The sequence below is a fragment of the Geotrypetes seraphini genome, chromosome 5 (assembly GCF_902459505.1).
Source record: "Geotrypetes seraphini chromosome 5, aGeoSer1.1, whole genome shotgun sequence".
NCBI lineage: Eukaryota > Metazoa > Chordata > Amphibia > Gymnophiona > Dermophiidae > Geotrypetes > Geotrypetes seraphini.
In genome coordinates, this window is record NC_047088.1 from 63,816,688 (window position 1) to 63,833,861 (window position 17,174).

The following is a 17,174-nucleotide window of genomic DNA, read 5'->3' on the forward strand; positions in this document are numbered from 1 at the left end:
AGTGGTTCCCAACCCTGTCCTGGGGACCCCCCAACCAGTCGGGTTTTCAAGATATCCCTAATGAATATGCATGAAAGAGATTTGCATATAATGGAAGTGACACGTATGCAAATATCTCTCATGCATATTCATTAGGGATATCTTGAAAACCTGACTGGCTGGGGGGGGGGGGGGACCACTGCTCTATGCTAATGTGTCTCTATTATCTCAAAGCCAGAGAGGTATAATTAGAACAGAGCTGATTCTTTAAAACAGGGGTGTCCAACCTGCGGCCCGAGGGCTGCATGCAGCCCCGGTCGAGGGCAATGCAGTGTTTTCCTCTGCTGCCCCCGGGTGTTTACCGTCTTGCCGGCTCCCTCCTCTGTCTTGCTGTAGCGTTTGCGCATTTGTGTGGCCCCAGAAACATTTTTTTCGGCCAATGCGGCCCAGGGAAGCCAAAAGGTTGGACACCCCTGCTTTAAAAGAAATAAAAGGGCAGAGAGAGGAGAAAGCAAGGCAAAAGGGAGAAGGAAAATTGAGCAGGAGGGGCGGGGCCGGGGGAGTGTGTTAACATCACACTACTTTACTTTATGGCCCACCAGCTACTATTGAGTTAAATAAAAACTGTATATATTTGATTATTTGCTGATGTAGTTTTTATGTGCTCCACTTCATTCTACGGACAGGAATGATTCCTTTGCAGTAAGCCTGATGAGGGCACTGCAGATCATCTCAAACTGTCTCTGTTGAGAAGATCAAAAGAGAATTACACAGGAAGAGGAAACCAGGAAAAGTGAACTTCATAAAAACACTCACGCATTGTAGCTAGAGAACAGGCATGATTTCTTGCAAAAGCTGATTTGGCTTGAATGGAGCAAGGGCTGGCATGCTGTGAGAGAGACAGCGAGTGACAAATCATTTGACACTGACAAGGTAGGACAGGGAAAGGACCCCTGTTACTATTCATTTTTCTTTCAAGGTGGAAATAACGTTGCCCCTCCTTGAACTTCACTTCTTCACCAGTTTGGGGTGTTTATGGATACAATTTTCTTTTAGTAAAATAAAACTGCATATTTCTTCCTATGAACCCTAAAGAGGGATTGGAAATAATGTAGGTCTCATTATGACAGGTGGGGCTTTGCAAATGATTACAAGGAACTGGGAACAACGGGATAGGTTAAATATGCCGTTTTGGTGGGAGACCCTATGTCTGTATTACCAATATGAGAAAATGCTTGCAGAAAAAAATTAATGAATCACAAACATTTATAAGAATCTGGGGTCCATTAGATTCTTATGTTAACTTTAATAATACTGTGTACCTACCATATTAAAGATTTCATATTCTACATACAAATCCAGAGAGGGGGGAGGGGAGGGGAAGGGATTGTTTATTTTGCATTCATGTATAGTACATAAGTGCTTTTCAAGAATGTTATCTATATAATAAAACTGTAGGCGGTGCATGCGCATTCTTATCGGCGTGCTTCCATGATCCGTATGTCCGTGGCCGCCAAGAGTGCAGTATGCCCCGCGCTTACTACGGCTCCACGCGCAGCTGAGTTCGGCACGGCGGTTTCCCCAGATAGGGGAAGCCGAACAACTCACTCCCGACGCGCAGCTGAGTTTGGCACGGCGGTTTCCCCAAATAGGGGAAGTCGAAAAACTCACTCCCGGCTCTCCTCGGCACGGCGGTTTCCCCAGATAGGGGAAGCCGAATAGCTCACTCCCGCCTCATGGTCCTGCTGCCGCTCCTGTTCACAGCGGCCTGCACGTCAACGACTCCCCCCCCAATCCTCCCGCAACAGCCGCTACCGCTCATGTTCAAAGCGGCCTGCTGAGGTTCGCGGCCGGCTGTAGCGAACCTCTCAGGCCGCTCTCCACATGGTAGCACGTTCCCTCTGACGCGATCGCGTCAGAGGGAACATGCTACCGAGTTGGAGAGCGGCCTGCGAGGTTCATTACAGCCGGCCGAGAACCTCAGCAGGCCGCTTTGAACAGGAGCGGTTGTGGGAAGGGGGGGGGGAGTTTTAACAGGAGGAGTCGCCGAAAAAAACCTTCAGCAGCAGCAGGCCAGCACGCGGGGAGGGGCCTAACGGAGCAGGGCAGCTCACGGTAAGAGAAGGGAATGGGGGGTGGGGGGAAATGCTTCTACTACTCAGCAGGGACCTGGAAGGGAAGGGAAATACCACTGCTGCTTATGCAAAGGAAAGTGGGGGGGGGGGAAGAGAAGGGATTGGGGGGGTGGGTGGGGGGAAATGCTGCTACTACTTCACAGGGATCTGGAGGGGAAGGAAAATATCACTGCTGCTTCTGCAAAGGAAAGTGGGGTGTGTGTGTGTGGGGGGGGGGGGAGACACAGAAAGAAATACAGACAGACAAAGGAGGCTAGGGAGAGAGACAGACAGAAATAAAGACAGACAGGGGACCAAAGAGAGACAGAAAGAAAGACAGACATACAAAGGGTGCCAGGGAAAGAGAGTGAAAAATTGCAGGAGGGAGAGAGACAGACAGAAAGGAAGAAAGAGACAGGAGCAGGGAGAGAGACATAAATAAATAAAGAAAGACAGCCAGCCATATATTCTAGCACCCGTTAATGTAACGGGCTTAAACACTAGTTAATGAATAATCTGTTACACATACTGTAAGATGTGTTTTTATAAAATTAATAATTTAAACAACAAAAAAAAAAATAATGTAGTTTATGGTAATAGAATTCAGTCTGTCTTTCAGTTTTTGTCTGCATTTGGGGCTCCTTTTACATAGGTGCACTAGGGCCTTAACGCGTAGAATAGTGCGCGCTGGCCGCTACCGCCTCCTTTTGGGCAGGTGGTAGATTTCCCCTAGTGCACGCTATAGCATGCTAATCCGGTGTGTGCGCTAAAACCGCTAGCGCACTTTCCTAAACGGAGCCCATGGTGGTCAATGATGCATTATGGGCTGGATTTATAGAAGAGTGCTCGCACATGCTAATGTGGGAGCACACATTAATGCACATTATAGCAGCTTTCATTAGAGGCAATAGTGTGTTTACTAATAGCATGGTTTAAGCATGTGGTAGCCCTGTGCATTATGTATTCTTGGAATTGCTATGAATCACTAGGAATGCAATGTCTAATTTTAAGATTAAATTGGATTAGATCTGTTTCTATAGCTTTTTTTTTTTTTCTCATTCCAGAAGTTTAAGTCATGGTATCTACGCACAGAACCGGATAATGCCAAGGCCTCTCCTTTATGTCGTTTGCTACCATTTCCTAATATGGATGTAAAAAACTGGCAAACCTCAATTAGGAAAACCCAGCTGTAGAGGTGATAGCTTCTTTTCAGATGAAATTATATTTTCACTAGCTACAACCCACAAAACATGTATCCCTGTACCCAGCACCCCTTCTTGTTCTAAATTCCTCTCAGCACTCCCTCACTTTCTCTTATTCCTCCTCTTCTCTTTTCAGGCAACTTCCCAGCCTGATCCCAATACTTTTCCACTGGTAGTTGCATATGCCTTTTATCCTGGCCTTCTGTGGCGCACTCGATGGCAGCAGTGTGTGTCTCATATCATGTCAATATTTACCTCCAATACCTCAGAGGCACCCCATTGGGACCGATAAGAAACAAAGCATGACTAGATGGAGTATCACCATTGATAGGGTTACCAGATTTTCCTTTGGGAAAATACAGACCTATGGCCACGCCCCCATGACCGCACAGTTCCGCCCCCCAGCCCCACCCCCAGACGGCATCCGCGCATATGTGGACATGACACAATGACATCACACGCACGCATTGTGCTGCATCTGTGCATGCCCCTTCCTGACGCAATTACGTCGGGAGGCTTTTCAAAACCTGGACAAAGTGCCAGGTTTTTGAGGATATCCGGATGTCTGGTATCCCTAACCACTGAGTGTGCAATTATCAACGTGGATTACTTATAAAACCTGTTATTTTACTTCTAATCCCAGTTATTAAAATGGTTCAAGTCAGAGATAAAATAATACATCTTTTAACAGTGGTGCACATTGACAACTATGCCTCTAAGACTCTCGAATATAGATTTATATATTGCAGTCTGTGCCATGCTTTTTCCAGAGGTGGTTCACTTGTAACTCTTGTGAGGCTGGCACTGTTGGAAGCAAGGCACTAGGCAATGAGATGGACTTTTAGATTGAAAGTTCTTATTTGTTATAAATTTATTTATTTATATGCCACTTATCCTAAGTTGTTTTACATTCAGGTACTTTATCATATTTCCCTATCTGTCCTGGCAGGCTCAAACTCTTGTCTAGTGTACCTGGGACAATGAGGGGATTAAGTGACTTGCCCAGGGTCACAAGGAGCAGTGAGGGATTTGAACCACAACCTCAGGATGCTGAGGCTGTAGTTCTAACCACTGCACCATACAAGCCCACAGTTTGTGGTTTTATAGTTTATTTATTTATTGTCTTCTTTTTGTAAAGCAGATCGAAACACTTTTTAAAACCAATAAGAGGAAATATTTTTTTCACTCAGAGAATAGTTAAGCTGTAGAACGCGTTGCCAGAGGATGTGGTAAGAATGGATAGTGTAGCTGGTTTTAAGAAAGGTTTGGACAAGTTCCTGGAGGAAAAATCCATAGTCTGCTATTGAGAGAGACATGGGGAAGCCACTGCTTGCCCTGGATTGATAGCATGGAATGTTGCTACTCTTTGAGATTCTAGAATCCTGTTGTTCTCTGGGATTCTGGAATCTTGCTTCTTTGGGATTCTGTATGGAATGTTGCTACTCCTTGGGTTCTGGCCCAACTCAGTTAAATGGGTGGTGTGGGGTTTTTGTTTTTTTTTTTCTTCTTTTTGCATTGTTTTGTGTAGCTTGTTTTAAATGCATTTAAAAGTAAACAAATAAATTGTACATAACCTACTAGAGTGTACCAGTTTTGAGTGAAGTTTGATATATGCCAGTGTATTGGCAAGGCAGAGTCTTGTTTTATATGAGCTGTTATCACATTATAGTGACTCAAAATGTCAGATTTTATTTTAAATACCAGGAAACAAGAAGCTTTCATAAAAATGCCCAAATGGTATCTCAGTCTGATTTCCTTATGAAAATATTTTCTACAGCGGTTACAATTGCCTTTTTTTAATGCATGCTTTGGACTGAGTATTAAATATTATACTGCGATTTAAGAGCAGTAGAAGGAGTAGAGGAAAATGTAGATAAATTTGAATTGATTATTTATTTATGTAGCTGGAGGAACATATGTAGCATTGTGCATAGTAATTACAGGTGAGTGTTCATTATAGTTCTTTGTGATCTTGGGCAGATCTCTGGGGAACAGGAAATTATGTTACATTCAGATACAGTAACTATCTTGAACTTGTAATAAATTTGGATTTAGTTGCATTGTCTAGAAGGCAAGCCGCTGAGGGTTTAATGCTGCAGAGCTTCCAGAATTAGCTGAAAGGGACAAGACGAGAAAATTATAAAGAGTTTCATAGAGTCTGGGAGACGGCTGTCTCTGAAGAAACCCACCTTTAGACTTGGGTGAGAGGAGACTGGGAGTCAAGACCAGCCTTAAAGAGGAGAGATGCCTATGCAAAACTGCAAAGGAGTGGAGAGACCATGGGCTGGAGATTGGTGGGTAAACAGAGCTTTGGAATTCAGGGAACGGATCTATGGTTTTCTAGGATGACCTAGTTTTTGCATTGCTCTAAATCCCTTGCAGGGAATTCACATCCCATAATGCCTATCTCTGTCATCCGATGCATGAAACTGTTAGCTCATCAGCCAGGCATTATGAAACGATAATGTGCCTCCTTTGATGCAGTCAGAGGTATTAGTTGTAATTGTAGAGATTTACTGTTTAATTGTAGTTTACGCTATCAAGATTGTGTTTTGCCGTCCATTGATGAAAAGGGAAGGGAGTAGAGAAATAGGACGATAAAAAGCTTGAGAAAGGGAACAGATTTTCTGAAGCAAATCTAGTAATTAACATTTCATAAGACTATTTAATGTAATTATTTTTTCTTTTTTTGATTTGTAATGGACAGATTGAGCAACCTGAGTCCCTGCCATGTTGTCCAATCCACCATCAACTTTATAAATCAGGAGAACACCCATTTCATGGATTGAGTCCAACCAAAATAACACACTCTCAGCACTAAAAATATATAACTGGTATATATTCTTCCTTTTTCTGGTCTTGAAAACAACTAAATCCTCTAAGACAGGGGTGCCCACACTTTTTGGGCTTGCGAGCTACTTTTAAAATGACCAAGTCAAAATGATCTACCAACAATAAAATTTTAAAAAAACACAAAGCACACTGTACACATAGAAAATGTTAATTATCATTCTTATTCCAGGGTTTTTCAAAGAGGTCAAAGCAGATGACTCTATGCACTATCACCTCAGTAACAACCATACAAAAATAGACAAATATACCCCCCTCCCTTTTTACTAAACCACGATAGCAGTTTTAGTACAGGGAGCTGCGCTGAATGCCCAGCGCTGCTCTCGACGCTCAAAGGCTCCCTGTGCTAAAAACCTCTATTGTGGTTTAGTAAAAGGGGACCTTAGTGTAAAATATAGACAGCAGATATAAATTCAGACACATTTTGATCACTAAATTTTAAAATAAAATAATTTTTCCTACCTTGTCTGGTGATTTCATGAGTCTCTGGTTGCACTTTCTTCTTCTGACTGTGCATCCAATCTTTCTTCCCTTCTTTTAGCCTGTATGCTTCCTCTCCTCCAAACCTCATTCCCTCCCCAACTTTTCCTTCTTCTCTCCCTTCCCTTTCTTTCTCTCTGCCTCCCTTTCTTTTTTTTCTGTTTCTCTTCTTTCCTTCTGTCTTACCTGCCTGCCCTTTTTCTTTCTTTCTCCCTGCCCTCCCCCAAGCCACTGCCACTGCCAACGGGGACCAAACTGCCATCGGGACCAGGACCCAAACTGCCACCAATAATAGGCCCGAAAGCCGACGCCGCCCCAAGCTGTCCCTGCTTCGGCCGACCAGCATCGCAATCGACCTATTGGGGGAAATGCTGCCGGGTCCTGCCTTCGCGGAAACAGAAAGTAGGCAGGACCCAGCAGCAAGAAGAGGAAATGCTTCACTAACCTGTCTCCCGCCTTAGCCCGTAGCGAACGCTTGCTTCAGGGCTCTCAACATGTGCGTGCCGTCCTCCCCCCCCCCCCCCCCGGACATAACTTCCGGTTTCGGAGGGAAGAGAAGAGAAGCCGGCACGCACACGTTAGAGCCCGGAGCATAAGTTCGCTAAGGGCTGAAATCTCCAATCCGGGTTTTTTTTTAATGTTCAGTAGCGGCGGCAGCAGATGACAGCTGGGTGGACCGCCCAGCTAAAAGGCCCTAGGGAAGGCTGATCGGCCCGGTAGATCAGGACGGCAACACGAGTCTAGCGATCGACTCACGTTGCCTTCCTGAGCTACTGGTCGATCGCGATCGACGTGTTGGGCACCCCTGCTCTAAGACAATCACATACATAATATACATAACAAACATCCATTCAAAATCAGCCCACAAACAAATGCATCTTCTCTCCACCACTATGCATATTATTCCAGTGGAGCATAAAAAATATTTTTCAGGGGAGCCTGAGCTGACCGGGTGGATATTGGCAGAGGGGCTGTGTTCTTGGTCCCGGCCTCCTGCAGCAGCGGTTCCTGCTCGTTTTCCACCAACGCTGACAGGCAGTGACAGAGACGGACCCCCCTGACGTCATCGGGTCCGTCTCCTACAGTCTTCTACAGTTTAAAAGGAAGCCGCCGCCGCGGTTGCGGCAGCAGCCGAGCGGCTGCAGGGCGTGGCCGAAGGGGCTCCCAAGGGGCTGGGAGCCCCTTGGAGTCACAAGAAGTCCGGGAGCTGGAGCTGGCTGGTAGTATTATCTATCTTATAAATTCCTTATTATGCTTGTTTGAAATATGGGGAAAAGAAAAATAAAACCCAAAAGCTCAACCCCAGTAGTATCCGGTCCCATGGATAGACATTTAACATTAGTAACTGATAATCCATGAGTTGTACCATTAAATGTTGAATCTTCTTTGTCAGGAGCTTCAATAAGTCCCCTCGAACGGACTCCTCCCCTTCACCTACTCAGACAAGTAAACTAGTTTATGCTGAAATACCTAAACCATTGATTTTTTTCTGGAGGAGTGGAAGAAAATCCACGAACAGAGGAAACACAGGATATTACTTTAAAGGACTTATGGTTAGGAATAACTAGTGTTGAAGGGTATCTCAGGGTAACAATGAAACAAATGGGGGACTTTTCTCAGTCAGTTTCTTCTAAATTAGAAAATGTGGATTCTAACTTAGTTTGTTTGGATAAACGATTAAATACTATTGAAACTCAATGTAATAAGCTGTCTCGGTATCAGCTGTTAAAGATTCTACAGTGATACATTCTAAAATTGAAGCTATGGAGAATATGAATAGAGTGAAAAATCTCCGCTTGGTCAATTTTCCAGTAACTCATTTATTGTCACCTGAAATCTTATTAAGGAAGTTTTTTAAAGAAGTACAGTGGTGCCTCACACAACGAACTTAATTCGTTCCAGGAGCAAGTTTGTTATGCGAAAAGTTCGTTATGTGAAACGCGTTTTCCCATAACAATACATGTTAAAAAAAATAATTCGTTCTGTAGCATAAAATATGCTAAGATAACATTAAAAAAGATAAATTTTTGGTTATTATTTTTATTTAGATACATCTAAAAACATAATTGTTTTTTAAAACAACACACATTTTTTAAATTTAAAGACAGACTAAGTAGAGTCTAATTTTACAGTGAGAGGGCAGAGTCTCAGCGGCAAAAACTGGGACTTAACTGTTCATTTTTTTTTTTTTTTCTACCGTGTTTCCCCGATGATAAGGCAGGGCCATCAAATAAGACAGCCCCCCCTTTTTAGAAAAAAATGTAAAATAAGGCACCCCCCCGCAAATAAGCCACCCACCGATACCTGCGCTTACCCGAATCGGGTGGTACGGTGGGTGACTCCGTGTGGTCCCTGGCACCCCCGACACGATCGGGGCAAGAGGGAGCTCAAGCCCTCTTGCCCCCCCGACTCCCCGACACGATCGGGGCAAGAGGGAGCTCAAGCCCTCTTGCCCCCCCGACTCCCCGACACGATCGGGGCAAGAGGGAGCTCAAGCCCTCTTGCCCCCCCGACTCCCCGACACGATCGGGGCAAAAGGGAGCTCAAGCCCTCTTGCCCCCCCGACTCCCCCACCCGATCGGGGCAAAAGGGAGCCCAAGCCCTCTTGCCCCGCCGATTCCCCAACTCCCCGACAATATCGGGCCAGGAGGGAGCCCAAGTCCTCCTGGCCACGGCGACCCCCTAACCCCACCCTGCACTACATTACGGGCAGGAGGGATCCCAGGCCCTCCTGCCCTCGACGCCACCCCCCCCCCCCCCCACCGACCGCCCCCCCCCAAGAACCTCCGACCGCCCCCCCAGCTGACCCGCGACCCCCCTGGCCGACCCCCACGACACCCCCAACCCCCTTCCCCGTACCTTTTTGTAGTTGGCCGGACAGACGGGAGCCAAACCCGCCTGTCCGGCAGGCAGCCATCGACGGAATGAGGCCGGATTGGCCCATCCGTCCCAAAGCTCCGCCTACTGGTGGGGCCTATGGCGCCTGGGCCAATCAGAATAGGCCCGGGAGCCTTAGGTCCCTCCTGGGGGCAGGGCCTGAGGCACATGGTCGGGTTGGGCCCATGTGCCTCAGGCCCCGCCCCCAGGAGGGACCTAAGGCTCCCGGGCCTATTCTGATTGGCCCAGGTGCCTTAGGCCCCACCAGTAGGCGGAGCTTTGGGACGGATGGGCCAATCCGGCCTCATTCCGTCGTTGGCTGCCTGCCGGACAGGCGGGTTTGGCTCCCGTCTGTCCGGCCAACTACAGAAAGGTACGGGGAAGGGGGTTGGGGGTGTCGTGGGGGTCGGCCAGGGGGGTCGCGGGTCGGCTGGGGGGGCGGTCGGAGGTTCTTGGGGGGGGCGGTCGTTGGGGGGAGGGGGGGTTTGCGTCGAGGGCAGGAGGGCCTGGGATCCCTCCTGCCCGTAATGTAGTGCAGGGTGGGGTTAGGGGGTCGCCGTGGCCAGGAGGACTTGGGCTCCCTCCTGGCCCGATATTGTGTGGGGAGTTGGGGAATCGGCGGGGCAAGAGGGCTTGGGCTCCTTTTTGCCCCGATCGTGTCGGGGAGTCGGGGGGGCAAGAGGGAACCAGGCGGTGAGAGGGCAGTTAAGCGCAGTGCCTGCGCGGAAGGATGCAGCTCGGGCGACTTCGTTGTGTGAAACGAAGTTCGTTGTACGGATCAAGACATAAAGTTCGTTGTGCGCAGCGTTCGCTGTGCGAGGCGTCCGTTATGCGAGGCACCACTGTACTGGGAATGGCCAATGCGGAGAATTTTCCTATAAATAATGATTACTATATTCCTCCAAAAAAAGTTGAATCTGCCCAGGAGGTGGACCATCTGATCACACCAGAGGTAAATCTGACTGAATTTTCGGAAGATACACAGGATGTGATTCAGAGTCGATCCACCCTGGTAATAATGTGCTTGAGTGAGATGGACAAAATGTTGATAATGAGACTTTACTTTAAAAACAGGTTAATGAAATTTTGTGGGGATTTGGTTAGGATTTTTCCAGATGTATCCAGGACCACCCAAACGAGGAGGAAATAATTTCTGAAATTGAAGGATAGAGTTTTGGCCCTGGAGGCATCCTTTTACCTGAAATTTCCCTGTAAATGTCTGGTTAAGTTACAAGATATTGAGTATGCTTTCTGGGATCCTATACAATTACAACAATTTTTAGTTGCAAGAGAACAGAAATGAGATTTGTTTCATTTAGCTGAGAATATGAGGAGAATTAAATTAATTAATATCCCACTTTAAGGAATGATTCAAGGTTCTGTAGTTCGAATCGAGAATTATTTTCCTGAATTTATTTGATCAGAAATAGCAATATGTGCTCTCTATTAATGTGTGCTTAAAAGGAATTATGTATGTATGGTTTGATTATGTATTGATTTATGTATTTATCCTTTTTTCCTTTGGAGTTATTGGATATTGTAAATGTATTCAAAATTTATAAATTAAAAAAAAAAAAGATTTTTCAACACCCATACTTCATTTTCCAAAATAAATAACTTTTTAAAATTAATCTTTAAAAAATCTTCACATCTCAGTGCTGCCTTTTGTAAATCGGGAGCTTATTCCATCCTACAGGGCCTACACGTGAGAAAATACTGGAGTCCTAACATCTGTGCTAAACATTAGGTATACCCTCTGCTATCAACATACCTCTAAAGGTTGTGGAGAGCCGAGAATTTTTTCCCCTTATACTAAGCTGCAGTAGAAATTTTTACCACAGCCTGGAGCGCTAAACGTTCCAACACTGCTCTGATGCTCACAGGAATTCTATGAGCGTCGGTGCATTTAGCGCTCCGGGCAGCGGTAAAAACCTCTATCACAGCTTAGTAAAAGTGGGAGTTTGTGTTCACTAGAGCACAGTTCTTCAACCGCCGGTCTGCGCAGGGCCGGCAAGATTGACTCATTTCAACTTCCTGCCGGTCCGCGCAGGGCCGGCAAGATCAACATGTGAAGTGTGCGCTGGGCCGGAGAGATCTTGGGGACATCCGACAGTGGCTTTCTCCCCTCTGTGCAGCTCTCCTTTACTTCCCAGCGCAGCGATTCACGAAGGCAGCCTCGGGGCTTTTGCTGAGTCGCGGCTGCTTCTGATGATGCAACTTCCTCTTTCCTCAGAGGCGGCGCGACCCAACAAAGGACCCGAGGCTGCCTTCGTGAATCGCTGCGCTGGGAAGTAAGAAGAGCTGCTGGGAGGGGAGAAAACCACTTTCAGAGTCTGGGAAGCTGCTGGGCAGGGGAAAAAAGGGACAGCTGCTACTGGAGTGGGAGAAGGAGAGATGCTGCTGGGAGGGGAGGAGGGAAAGGAATCTGGGAAGTTGCTGGGCAGGGGAAAAAAGGGACAGCTGCTACTGGAGAGGGAGAAGGAGAGATGCTGCTGGGAGGGGAGGGAAGAGAATTACTGCTGGACAGGAGGAGGAGGGAAGGGAGAATGAAAAAAGGAAGGAAACAGCTGGCAGAGAGATTAGAGGAGGGGAAGGAGAGACACAGGCATGAGAAAGTAGAGAGATTGATGATAGGAAGGGGTCAGCAGAAAAATAAGCAGAGAGGGACAACGATGATAGATCTGGTGTAGGAGAGATAAAAATGAAGAGAGCAGTGAAGCTGGAATGAATCATGTAAAAAGGAGAGAGGGGGCACAAGCTGGATGGAAAGGGGAGAGGGGCATAGAAAGAAGACAGATACCATATGGAAGGGGGAGAGGACAGACAGTGGATGGAAGGGGCAGATGCTGGATTGAAGAGACAGAGAGGGCAGACGCTGGAAGGAATAGAGTGAAAAGAAGATTGAAAGCAGAAACCAGAGACGACAAAAGGTAGAAAAAAATAATTTTATTTCTATTTTGTGATTAGAATATATCAGATTTGAAATATATATCCTGCTAGATCTGGTGTTAGACATAACTGGGGACTGCAAAGCCCAGGCAGTGCTTCTTTAGCTTCCAGCTGGCTTAGGGCGCTCTCTGACCAGGGGGCAGTTGCCCTAGTTGCACTCCCCTAAAACTATTCCTGTCATGTGTGACTGCAGTATTCTGTTAGCATGATATTTCTGTGTAGCATTCTGTAATAATTTGGCTTGTTCAGTTTTCTTGATAGTAGAGGGGATATATGTGAAGGGGAGGGGAGACAGGGGTTTTGTTGATCCTGCTCTGAATTATTTGTATTTATAAAATGACAATTGTACAGAATATTGTTTCTTTTTATACTTTAATAAAATACATTCAATATAAAATCATAACTGAGGCTTGTGTGGATGGGATCAGATGATTTGTGGGGACCGACTCGCGAAGATGGGGCAGAAATGGGGTTTTTAAATTTTAGCCCTAGTACCGTATTTTCACGCAAATAACGCGCACCCGTATAAAACGCGCACACGGGTATAGCGTGCAGAAATCACGATGATATGTGCAAAAACTTTGGTATACCGCGCTCACGGGTATACCGCGCATGCTGCCCGACGCTCCTTTCGCCCGCCCTGACTTTCCGTGCGCTGTCCCGACTCTCCGTTCACCCCCCCTGACTTCCGTGCACTGTCCCCCCTTGAAGGTCTGTCCCCATCCTGAAAGCCTGATGCCCCCCCCGACGTCCGATACATCCCTCCCCCCGAAGGACCGCCGACTCCCCAACAATATCGGGCCAGGAGGGAGCCCAAATCCTCCTGGCCACGGCGACCCCCTAACCCCACCCCGCACTACATTACGGGCAGGAGGGATCCCAGGCCCTCCTGCCCTCGACGCAAACCCCCCTCCCCCCCAACGACCGCCCCCCCCAAGAACCTCCGACCGCCCCCCAGCCGACCCGCGATCCCCCTGGCGACCCCCACGACCCCCCCACCCCCCTTCCCCGTACCTTTGGTAGTTGGCCGGACAGACGGGAGCCAAACCCGCCTGTCCGGCAGGCAGCCAACGAAGGAATGAGGCCGGATTGGCCCATCCATCCTAAAGCTCCGCCTACTGGTGGGGCCTAAGGCGCGTGGGCCAATCAGAATAGGCCCTGGAGCCTTAGGTCCCACCTGGGGGCGCGGCCTGAGGCACATGGTCGGGTTGGGCCCATGTGCCTCAGGCCGCGCCCCCAGGTGGGACCTAAGGCTCCAGGGCCTATTCTGATTGGCCCACGCGCCTTAGGCCCCACCAGTAGGCGGAGCTTTAGGATGGATGGGCCAATCCGGCCTCATTCCTTCGTTGGCTGCCTGCCGGACAGGCGGGTTTGGCTCCCGTCTGTCCGGCCAACTACCAAAGGTACGGGGAAGGGGGGTGGGGGGGTCGTGGGGGTCGCCAGGGGGATCGCGGGTCGGCTGGGGGGCGGTCGGAGGTTCTTGGGGGGGCGGTCGTTGGGGGGGAGGGGGGTTTGCGTCGAGGGCAGGAGGGCCTGGGATCCCTCCTGCCCGTAATGTAGTGCAGGGTGGGGTTAGGGGGTCGCCGTGGCCAGGAGGGTTTGGGCTCCCTTCTGGCCCTATATTGTCGGGAAGTCGGCGGTCCTTCGGGGTGGGGGTGCGAGTGGTCCTGCCGGGGGGGGGGATGTATCGGACGTCGGGGAGTCGGCCGGGCAAGAGGGCTTGGGCTCCCTCTTGCTCCGATCGTGGATGCGAGTGCGGGTGGGAGCGCGTGCGAGCGGTCGTTCGGGGTGGGGGTGCGAGCGGTCCTGCTGGGGGGGTGAATCGGGCGTCGGGCGGGGTGGGAACTATGTTTTAAAACTTTTGTATACCGCGCTCACGCATATAACGCGCGAGGGGTATGCGCGGTAGGTAAAAACGCGTATAACGCGCGCGTTATATGCGTGAAAATACGGTAGTTTGCCGGTCCACAAAATAATTTTTTTTTTTCTGCCGGTCCACGGGTGTAAAAAGGTTGAAGAACACTGCACTAGAGTACAGCAACCTCTATCATTTTGTTTGTGTCTCAAATTTTATAACTCACGAGGCTGCTGCTGGAAGCCTCAGCAGCCATTTTCAGTACCGAGAGAGCACAGGCAGGAGTGAGTGAGAATTGCTTCTGCCTGAACTCCCTTGCTAGACAACCAGGGAAGCGTGGTAGACTTGGGAGTCCTACTGCTAGGTCTGAGATGGGGGGTGAGCTATGACTTTTCAGAGTGGGGTGAAGAGGGAGGGGCGCACTGATGGCGGAGAAATTGCCGTGTTGGGAGGGCTGATGGCGGGGGAACTGCCAGTTTTGGGTGGAGAAGAAGGGATGCTACTGGGTGGGTAGACTTGAACATAAACTGAGACCCCCATTTTTGTAGTGTTGATGATATGTTAAAAGTAATATATAGAAATTAACATAGTAACATAGTAGATGACAGCAGATAAAGATCCTAATTGTCCATCCAGTCTGCCAACCTGATTCAATTTAAATTTTTTTAAATTTTTTCTTCTTAGCTATTTCTGGGCAAGAATCCAAAGCTCTACCCGGTACTGTGCTTGGGTCCAATTGCCGAAATCTCTGTCAAAACCTACTCCAGCCCATATACACCCTCCCAGCCATTGAAGCCCTCTCCAGCCCATCCTCCCCCAAATGGCCATATACAGACACAGACCGTGAAAGTCTGCCCAGTACTGGCCTTAGTTCAATATTTAATATTATTTTCTGATTCTAGATCCTCTGTGTTCATCCATGCTTCTCTGAACTCAGTCACTGTTTTCTTCTCCACCACCTCTCTCGGGAGCGCATTCCAGGCATCCACTCCCCTCTCCGTCAAGTAGAATTTCCTAACATTGCTCTTGAATCTACCACCCCTCAACCTCAACCTCAAAATCCTCTGGTTTTACCATTTTCCTTTCTCTGGAAAATATTTTGTTCTACGTTAATACCCTTCAAGTATTTGAACGTCTGAATCATATCTCCCCTGTCCCTCCTTTCCTCTAGGGCAGTGGTCTCAAACTCAAACCCTTTGCAGGGCCACATTTTGGGATTTGTCAGTACTTGGAAGGCCTCAGAAAAAATAGTTAATGTCTTATTAAAGAAATAACAATTTTGCATGAGGTAAATCTCTTTATATTTCCTAAATCTTTCCTTTTGGCTAAGTCTTAATAATAATATTGTCATTTATAGCTAAAGAGACATATGATCAAGAAACTGTTTTATTTTACTTTTGTGATTATGATAAACATACCGAGGTAAATAGTACCTGGCGGGCCGTGAGTTTGAGACCACTGCTCTAGGGTATACATATGCAGGGCTTCCAGTCTCTTCTCATACAGTACATACAAAAAATAAAAGGAAATAAGGTGATATCTTTTTTATTGGACTAATACATTTTTATGATTAGCTTTCAAAAGTGCCCCTTCTTCTTCAGTTTAGTCTGTATAAGTGAAACATAAAAACATTCCAATGACAGTCTCACAGGAAGAGGGGAGGGGTGGTCAAGGTGAGAAACAAGGATGATTGTAGTCGCGAGACTGAAAGGAAAGGATGGATGATAAGAAGGTGAGAAAGTAGTATAATTTTATGGTTTGTAATGCAATTTAAAAATAAAGTCTTTGTTAAGTTTTGATAAGCTGGAGCTGTGGAGGTAGCTGCATCTGTCTGTAGGATTACTGTATATAGCCATTGTCGGTGGAAACTGTGGTGTCTAGAAAGTTTACTTTTTCTCAGGAGTTTAAAATTTTGAATTTGATTGTAGGATGGTACATCTTGAAAGAACTGTAAAATTGTTTGAGTCTCTTCTCCCTCAGTCCAAATCATAAAAATGTCATCAATATACTAGTTCTGCCATGAAGACGTTTGCATATTGTGGCGCCATCCTGGTGCCCATAGCAGTGCCCATGATTTGCAGATAGATAGTGTTAAAGTGGAAATAGTTGTGAGTTAGAATTAATTTGATTAATGTTGTAATAGCTTCCGGTGAGAATTGATGTTCCAGGGTGGATGTTTTTAGGAATTTTTCACATGCAGCTATGCCATCTGCATGGGGAGTGTTGCTGTATAGTAATTCTACATCCATTGTGACTAAAAGTGCACTTGATAGTAGTTTGATGTTTTATCATTTGTTCAGGAAGTTTGTAGTGTCTTGTATGAAGCTGCTTGTCTTGTGCAATATGAATCTCCAATATAAATCCAGATATTTCCTCTGTGAGTGTACCAGTACCAGATATGATTGGTCTGCTAGGGTTGCCAGGTTTATGGATTTTAGGTAGCAGGTAGAATGTGCCAGGAGAAGGATGGTTTGGTATGAGTCTCTTTAAATGTGGCTGTACTTGCTTTGGTAGTAACTGTTTTGGTAGTAATCTTGTGTTGGTTCTTCAGTCAGTTTCCTATAGTATGTGTTGTTTGAGAGTTGTCTGCATCCTCCTTCAATGCATTTTTGCGTGTACAAGACACTACAGACTTCCTGAACACATCCAAAACAAAAACGCACAGAATAAGCCATTGGGATGTAGGAGGAGCCAACATTCGTAGCAGACTGCATAGCCACACAGACATCCCAGTAGAACAGTGGGGCACCTGAAGGCCACTGCAGCAAACTTCACTTAAAATATCCCAGGTACCCAGCTCACGATAACCCCCTTATATTGTGTAATCAATATACTAGGTCTGCCATGAAGACCTTTGCATATTGTGGT

General features: G+C 47.0%; 1 protein-coding gene across 2 annotated transcripts in view; it reads left to right on the forward strand.

Annotated features, from left to right (window-relative positions):
• The first annotated feature begins 818 nt into the window (after window positions 1–818).
• LOC117361296 (interleukin-20 receptor subunit alpha-like) overlaps window positions 819–17,174 on the forward strand; it is a 70,755-nt gene continuing 54,399 nt past the window's right edge. For both annotated transcript variants that reach the window (XM_033946446.1, XM_033946445.1), the window contains exon 1: window positions 819–912. The gene's annotated coding sequence lies outside the window, so the exon portion shown is untranslated. The remainder of the gene's footprint in view (window positions 913–17,174) is intronic.